This window comes from Dermochelys coriacea, chromosome 1 (genome assembly GCF_009764565.3).
Source record: "Dermochelys coriacea isolate rDerCor1 chromosome 1, rDerCor1.pri.v4, whole genome shotgun sequence".
Lineage (NCBI taxonomy): Eukaryota > Metazoa > Chordata > Testudines > Dermochelyidae > Dermochelys > Dermochelys coriacea.
In genome coordinates, this window is record NC_050068.2 from 3,496,318 (window position 1) to 3,505,493 (window position 9,176).

The 9,176-nt window shown below is 45.7% G+C and overlaps 1 pseudogene; it reads left to right on the top strand.

Annotated features, from left to right (window-relative positions):
- Nucleotides 1-1,172: 1,172 nt before the first annotated feature.
- LOC119847008 lies at nt 1,173-2,324 on the top strand (annotated as a pseudogene).
- The last annotated feature ends 6,852 nt before the right edge of the window (nt 2,325-9,176 follow it).

Genomic DNA, 9,176 nt, shown 5'->3' on the forward strand with positions numbered 1-9,176 from the left:
TAGGAGCATTAGAAGATGAGAGCTGAGGAAGCGTTGTTCTAAGTCAGCCATAAAAATGTTGGCATACTGTGGGGCCATGCGGGTACCCATCGAGGTGCCGCTGATTTGAAGGTATACATTGTCACCAAATGTGAAATAGTTATGGGTGAGGACAAAGTCACAAAGTTCAGCCACCAGGTAGAATAGAGACTGGGAATGGATGAGTCATTACACAAAGTAAAACTATTTCCCCATGTTATTTCTCCCCACCCCACCCCCCACTGTTCCTCAGATATTCTTGTTAACTGCTGGAAACTTGCTTGGAAACATGCTTGTCACCATGAAAGGTTTTCCTCCTTTCCCCACCCCCCCGCTGCTCGTGTTGGCTTATCTTAAGTGATCACTCTCCTTACAGTGTGTATGATAAACCCATTGTTTCATGTTCTCTGTGTGTGTGTATATCAATCTCCTCTCTGTATTTTCCACCAAATGCATCCGATGAAGCTGTAGCTCACGAAAGCTTATGCTCAAATAAATTTGTTAGTCTCTAAGGTGCCCCAAGTACTCCTTTTCTTTTTGTGAATAGAGACTGGTTCTTATTGAATTTACACATGTAAATCTGGAGTGACACAGTTGAAGTCAATGTTAGTTAATACAGAACATGACCCTGGAAATTTATCCCACGTGCTGCAGAAAGGCAGTGGCATAATTTGGAGTCTCAGGAGTGGAGAAAAAAAATTATAATGAGGCAATGAACCATGTTTAAAAATATCTTCAATGTAACACAGATAAATATAATGACCGTATTCACCATCCACTGTATATAATGGGCCACACTCAGAAGTGGAGGGCCAGAAAGGCTGTCTGTGGGAAGGTCACAATTGTAAAATCACACAGTACTCAAGTAGGCTGCAGAACTCCCAGCCACAGGATATCAATGGGAAAAAGAGCTCAGCAGGATTAAAAGTGGGACTGGATGTTTATATGGGTAACCAGAAATTCCAATTATGCTAGTGAGGACTGTTTTAAAAACTGTTGGAATGGCTCTAAACCTTCCTGATTTACACCACCATCTCTAACTAGTGGGTGTAAGGGGGAAACTTTGGGAGCAGGTTATCTCATAGATGCCTGTTGCAGAACTCCTTCCACCTTCCTCTGAAGCATGTGGAACTGGCCAGTGGATACTGGGCTAGATGGACTACAGGTCTCATGCAGTCTGGGAATGTCTATTTTGGTATCGGTGGTGTAAATCCTAGACTTTGTTTTTGCTGATTTTTCTTTAGCTCATGGGAGTCTCTAGACTTGTACAGAGAAAGGAAAGATGTCTCATTAAATATCATCTAGTTGCCTGTTCTTTTTCCTTTCAGGAAGGAAAGTTCAAAACTCCTTGGATCTGTCCAGTACATAATATCAGCTGTCAATGACACCAAATTCAAATCTGCAGTGTTCCTTCTCACGGGATACCTGGGCAGGAAGACGTCCAAAATCTCTGGATCTCTCTCCCCTTGTGCTTAATGTATGTCATTTCAATATTAGGAAACTCAGTCATTCTGTTCATTATAAAAACTGATCCAAGCCTCCATGAGCCCATGTACATTTTCCTTTCAATGTTGGGCATCACAGACCTTGGCTTATCGATAGCCACCATACCGACTATACTGGGCATATACTTATTTAACTCTAGGGAGATCAGCTTCGACACCTGTTTTGTCCAGTTGTTCTTTATCCAGTCACTTCACTGCATTGAATCATCCATGCTCTTGTTGATGGCCTTTGACTGCTTCATCGCAATCTGTGACCCACTGAGATATTCTTCCATCTTAACCCTGCCGAGAATAGCCAAGATGGGACTGGTGTGTGTTCTAAGAGGGGTGGCCGTGATGCTCTCACTCCCCCTTCTCCTGAAACGGTTCCGATATTGTCGAGCGAATGTCCTCTCCCATTCTTACTGTATGCACCAGGAGGTAATGAAGATGGCTTGTTCAGATATCAGAGTCAACAATATCTATGGCTTGATTATTACAGTCTTAATAGTGGGGTTGGACTCGCTGCTCATCTTTTTCTCTTATGTGATGATCCTCAAAACAGTGCTGAGCATCGCGTCCCACAAGGAGTTCCTCAGGGTCCGGAACACCTGCATCTCCCATCTCTGCGCCGTCCTGCTCTTCTACACACCAGAGTTCAGCCTGACTTTGATACATAGATTTGGGACGGGCTCTTCTCCCTTACTTCAGATTGTCCTGGGCTACATCAACCTGCTGGTTCCTCCTCTGATGAACCCAATTGTGTACAGCGTGAAAAGCAAACACCTTAGTTCAAGGATAATCAGGGTGTTCATGAAGTGAAAGGTCAGTTTATGACCCAGCCCCAGCATTGGTGGCATAGGATACAAGAAACACAGGACACGACAACTTATTTCATCCTGGACCCTTATATATGTGATGACATGAGCTACTAATCTCCACTCTGTACAGACAGGTTCAGATGGGGTCTAAGGCCTGAAGCAATAGTATAGCAGATGACTCCAAGGAATTTTTTCAAGGAATCCCTGTTGAGGTTACAGGGACAAACCATCCCGATGAGTCGAAAGAATAGTAAATATGGCAGGCGACCAGCTTGGCTTAATGGTGAAATCCTAGCGGATCTTAAACATAAAAAAGAAGCTTACAAGAAGTGGAAGCTTGGACATATGACCAGGGAAGAGTATAAAAATATTGCTCGGGCATGTAGGAAAGATATCAGGAGGGCCAAATCGCACCTGGAGCTGCAGCTAGCAAGAGATGTCAAGAGTAACAAGAAGGGTTTCTTCAGGTATGTTGGCAACAAGAAGAAAGCCAAGGAAAGTGTGGGCCCCTTACTGAATGAGGGAGGCAAGCTAGTGACAGAGGATGTGGAAAAAGCTAATGTACTCAATGCTTTTTTTGCCTCTGTTTTCACTAACAAGGTCAGCTCCCAGACTGCTGTGCTGGGCAACACAAAATGGGGAAGAGATGGCCAGCCCTCTGTAGAGATAGAGGTGGTTAGGGACTATTTAGAAAAGCTGGACGTGCACAAGTCCATGGGGCCGGACGAATTGCATCCGAGAGTGCTGAGGGAATTGGCGGCTGTGATTGCAGAGCCCTTGGCCATTATCTTTGAAAACTCGTGGCGAACGGGGGAAGTCCCGGATGACTGGAAAAAGGCTAATGTAGTGCCCATCTTTAAAAAAGGGAAGAAGGAGGATCCTGGGAACTACAGGCCGGTCAGCCTCACCTCAGTCCCTGGAAAAATCATGGAGCAGGTCCTCAAAGAATCAATCCTGAAGCACTTAGAGGAGAGGAAAGTGATCAGGAACAGTCAGCATGGATTCACCAAGGGAAGGTCATGCCTGACTAATCTAATCGCCTTTTATGATGAGATTACTGGTTCTGTGGATGAAGGGAAAGCAGTGGATGTATTGTTTCTTGACTTTAGCAAAGCTTTTGACACGGTCTCCCACAGCATTCTTGTCAGCAAGTTAAGGAAGTATGGGCTGGATGAATGCACTATAAGGTGGGTAGAAAGCTGGCTAGATTGTCGGGCTCAACGGGTAGTGATCAATGGCTCCATGTCTAGTTGGCAGCCGGTGTCAAGTGGAGTGCCCCAGGGGTCGGTCCTGGGGCCCGTTTTGTTCAATATCTTCATAAATGATCTGGAGGATGGTGTGGATTGCACTCTCAGCAAATTTGCGGATGATACTAAACTGGGAGGAGTGGTAGATACGCTGGAGGGGAGGGATAGGATACAGAAGGACCTAGACAAATTGGAGGATTGGGCCAAAAGAAATCTAATGAGGTTCAATAAGGATAAATGCAGGGTCCTGCACTTAGGATGGAAGAATCCAATGCACCGCTACAGACTAGGGACCGAATGGCTCGGCAGCAGTTCTGCGGAAAAGGACCTAGGGGTGACAGTGGACGAGAAGCTGGATATGAGTCAGCAGTGTGCCCTTGTTGCCAAGAAGGCCAATGGCATTTTGGGTTGTATAAGTAGGGGCATAGCGAGCAGATCGAGGGACGTGATCGTTCCCCTCTATTCGACACTGGTGAGGCCTCATCTGGAGTACTGTGTCCAGTTTTGGGCCCCACACTACAGGAAGGATGTGGATAAATTGGAAAGAGTACAACGAAGGGCAACGAAAATGATTAGGGGTCTAGAGCACATGACTTATGAGGAGAGGCTGAGGGAGCTGGGATTGTTTAGTCTGCAGAAGAGAAGAATGAGGGGGGATTTGATAGCTGCTTTCAACTACCTGAAAGGGGGTTTCAAAGAGGATGGCTCTAGACTGTTCTCAATGGTAGCAGATGACAGAACGAGGAGTAATGGTCTCAAGTTGCAATGGGGGAGGTTTAGATTGGATATTAGGAAAAACTTTTTCACTAAGAGGGTGGTGAAACACTGGAATGCGTTACCTAGGGAGGTGGTAGAATCTCCTTCCTTAGAGGTTTTTAAGGTCAGGCTTGACAAAGCCCTAGCTGGGATGATTTAACTGGGACTTGGTCCTGCTTTGAGCAGGGGGTTGGACTAGATGACCTTCTGGGGTCCCTTCCAACCCTGATATTCTATGATTCTATGATTCTATGATTCCACCCACTGGTCTGGGAGGACAGTGCACTGGTGGAAGGAGACCAAGGCAGGCAGCAGCATTTACAGAGTTACTGTGTTCATGAAAAGCCAGGGGATTGATGGGATATTGGCCCATAAAGAGCCATATCGATAGCTGCTCCAATCTCAGAAATCCTGTCAGTACTCTCAATAAAGAGAAGGGATGTGGATTTTGTATCCCATTATACCTGGCCTGTCACTGTCCCTTCTCTGGTTAAACATCCTTGGGCCATGAAAAAAGCTGCAATGCTGTTTTGTGGTCACAGTTCTGGCCCTTCCTGAGCACTCTGGGAGCTGTGTGAACCCTGGGGACTGCACCAGCTGTGGACGGGGCTATTCAAGGGGCATGGACACCCACCCTTCCCCCACACCTTCAGCCAGGTGCTTGTGACTGAGTCATACCAGAGACATCATTAATGGAGGAGCCTCATTACTTTTAAGCTTACTATTACCAGCTTAGGTTAAAACTTCCCCAAGGTACAAACAATTTTACCTTTTGCCCTTGGACTTTCGCTGCCACCACCAAACCTCTAACACCGGTTACTGGGAACAAGTCAGTTTGGAAACGTCTTTCCCCCCAAAATCCTCCCAAATCTTATACCCCTTTTCCTGGGGAAGGTTTGGTAAAAATCCTCACCAATTTGCATAGGTGATCACAGACCCAAACCCTTGGATCTTAAGAACAATGAAAAAACATTCAGTTTCTCTAAAAAATCATTTTAATAGAAGAAAAATTAAAAAGGATCAGCTCTGTAAAATCACGATGGTAAATACCTTACAGGGTAACTAGATTCAAAACATAGAAAATCCCTCTAGGCAAAACCTTAAGTTACAAAAAGACACAAAAATCAGTAATATGCATTCCATTCAGCACAGCTTATTTTCTCAGCCGTTCAAAGAAATCAGAATCTGACACATCTCTAGCTAGATTACTTACTAAGTTCAAAGACTCCATTCCTGTTCTGTCTGCCGGCAAAAGAATCACACAGACAGACAGAGAGATGATTTTTTTCTCCCTCCTCCCAGCTTTTGAAAGTATCTTGTCTCCTCATTGGTCATTGTGGTCAGGTTCCAGCGAGGTTATCCTAGCTTCTTAACCCTTTACAGGTGCAAGGGTTTTTCCTCTAGCCAGGAGGGATTTTAAAGGTGTTTACCCTTCACTTTATATTTATGACACACCTTATCATCCCGCCAGACTGTTCTCCAGCAACCCCCCTCGCCCCAGTGACCCATCAGCTGGACGATGTTTAAATGTAACGAGACGGGGCATGTAAACTCAGTCTATGATGATTTTGCAATCTATGTTGATTATCCCATCCCCACGCTGTTGGGGGAAGACTTGGCCAATTGTGTGAAGTCAGCCAAGAGGGTGGGAATGGTCACCCGCAGCCAGGCTAAACCAGCCGTCACGCCTAGCTCTGTTCTGGAAACTTCTACCAGGACCTGTCAGAGGTGATGGACCAAGATTGGACTAAGATTATCTTCCATTCTGATCTTACAGAGTTGTTCTCTTATCTTTTTTTGTTCTTCTAATAAAATTCTGTTTTTAAGAATCTGACTGGGTATTTTGGGTCTTAAAAATCCAAGGCTGGTTTGTGCTCATCTTGTATATTCTCAAGCATCCCCAGGAAAGGGGGTGTAAGGGCTTGGGGGGATATTTTGGGGAAAGACGTCACCAGAGGGCCCCACCAAACCTCCACTGGCAGCAGCAGATAACCCTACACATGAGACTCAGCTGGAACCTGAACCCCAACATAGTGCACCAGCGGAGAGAGGTTGACAGTCAATGGAAACAGCCCCATTACCTGCATTGCTTCCAGAGGGACGAAGCCCAAGTCCACAATACAATGAGGAACTGATGTCTCCAGCATCAAGGGAACAGTTCCAAACCAAAAAGGAAGTAGATGAAAGCCTCTAGAGAGCTTGGATGGTGGCACGGAGCAACCCACTGCCTCTCAGCTCTTCTAATCGATCCAGGTTTGTTGTAGAAAGAGGACTTTTGTACAAGAAAACTCTTTCTGATGGACACCAGGAAGACTGGCATCCTCAGAGACAGTTGGTAGTTCCAACTAAGTACAGGGTCAAGCTCTTGAGCTTAGCCCACAATCATCCTAGTGGCCATGCTGGGGTGAACAGGACAAAAGACTGGTTGGGGAGGTCATTCCACTGGGAGGGAATGGGCAAGGATGTTTCTACCTATGTCCGGACTTGTGAGGTATGCCAAAAAGCGGGAAAACCGCAAGACCAGGTCAAAGCCCCTCTCCAGCCACTCCCCATCATTGAAGTTCCATTTCAGCGAGTAGCTGTGGATATTCTGGGTCCTTTTCCGAAAAAGACACCCAGAGGAAAGCAGTACATACTAACTTTCATGGATTTGGCCACCCAATGGCTGGAAGCAGTAGCTCTAAGCAACACCAGGGCTAAAAGTGTGTGTCAGGCACTAGCAGACATTTTTGCCAGGGTAGGTTGGCCCTCTGACATCCTCACAGATGCAGGAATGGCCTGGTGGAGAAGTTTAATGGAACTTTGGGGGCCATGATACGTACATTTGTAAATGAGCACTCCAATGATTGGGAACTAGTGTTGCAGCAGTTGCTGTTTGCCTACAGAGCTGTACCACATCCCAGTTTAGGGTTTTCACCATTTGAACTTGTATATGGCAATGAGGCTAAGGGGCCATTACAGTTGGTGAAGCAGCAATGGGAGGGGTTTACACCTTCTCCAGGAACTAACATTCTGGACTTTGTAACCAACCTACAGGATGCTCAAAAAGAGCAAAAAGCCTGGTATGATAAACATGCCAGAGAGCGTTCCTTCAAAATAGGAGACCAGATCATGGTCTTAAAGGTGTTCCAGGCCAAAAAATGGAAGCATCATGGGAAGGGCCATTCACAGTCCAGGAGAGTCTGGGAGCTGTTAATTATCTCATAGAATTCCCCACTTCCAACCGAAAGCCTAAGGTGTACCATATTAATTCTCTAAAGCCCTTTTATTCCAGAGAATTAAAGGTTTGTCAGTTTACAGCCCAGGGAGGATATGATGCTGAGTGGCCTGAAGGTGTCTGCTACGAAGGGAAAAGTACTGGTGGAGTGGAAGAGGTGAACCTCTCCATGACCCTTGGGTGTATACAGCGACAGCAGATCCAGGTGCCGTGCACTATCTATGCGCCGACTTTCTCAACCACCCCAGGACTGACTGAACGGGCATACCACTCCATTGACACAGGTAATGCTCACCCAATTAAAGTCCAACCTTACTGGGTGTCTCCTCAAGCTAAAACTGCTATAGAACAGGAGTTCCAGAATATGTTACAGATGGCTGTAATCCGCCCCTCTGGCAGTGTATGGTCATCTCCAGTGGTTTTAGTTCCCAAACCAGATGGAGAGATACATTTTTGTGTGGACTACCGTAAGCTAAATGCTGTAACTCACCCTGACAACTATCCAATGCCACACACAGATGAACTATTAGGGAAACTGGGACAGGCCCAGTTCATCTCTACCTTGGACTTAATACAAAGGGCTACTGGCAGGTACCGCTAGATGAATCCGCCAAGGAAAGGTCAGCCTTCACCACACATGTCGGGCTGTATGAGTTTAATGTACTCCCTTTCGGGCTGCGGAATGCACCCGCAACCTTCCAAAGACTTGTAGACGGTCTCCTAGCAGGATTAGGAGAATATGCATTCGCCTACTTTGACGATTTTTGGATTCCTGGGCAGAACACCTGGAACATCTACAAAAAGTCTTCAAGCGCATAAGGGAGGCAGGACTAACTAAGATTCTTAATGCTAAGAATAGTCAAACAGAGTGACTTACCTTGGACACCAGGTGGGTCAAGGAACTATCAACCCCCTATAGGCCAAAGTGGATGCTATCCAAAAGTGGCCTGTCCCAAAGTCAAAGAAACAGGTTCAATCCTTCTTAGGCTTGGCCAGTTATTACAGGTGATTTATACCGCAATACAGCCAAATCACCACCCCAATAACAGACCTAACCAAAAAGAAACAGCCAAATGCCGATCAGTGGACCGAAGTGTGTCAGAAGGCCTTTAAACAGCTTAAAGCTGCACTCATGTCTGACCCTGTACTAAGGGCCCCAGACTTTGATAAACCATTCTTAGTAACCACCGATGCATCTGAGCAGGGTGTGGGAGCAGTTTTAATGCAGGAAGGACCAGATCAAGAATTTCATCCTGTAGTATTTCTCAGCAAGAAGCTGTCTGAGAGGGAAAGCAACTGGTCAGTCAGTGAAAAAGAACGTTACGCCATTGTCTACCCTCTGGAAAAGCTACTCCCATATGTTTGGGGATGGCGTTTTCACTTGCAAACCGACCATGCTGTGCTACAGTGGCTTCATACCCCCACGGGAAATAACAAAAAACTTATTTGGTGGAGTTTAGCTCTCCAAGATTTTGATTTTGACATCCAACACATCTCAGGAACTTCTAACAAAGTGGCTGATGCACTCTCCTGTGAAAGTTTCCCAGAATCAACTGGTTAAAATCATCCTTGAGATGTGGAAAATATTATTAGTCTTTATATACTTGGTAGTATATTTACAGGTGCATGTGTC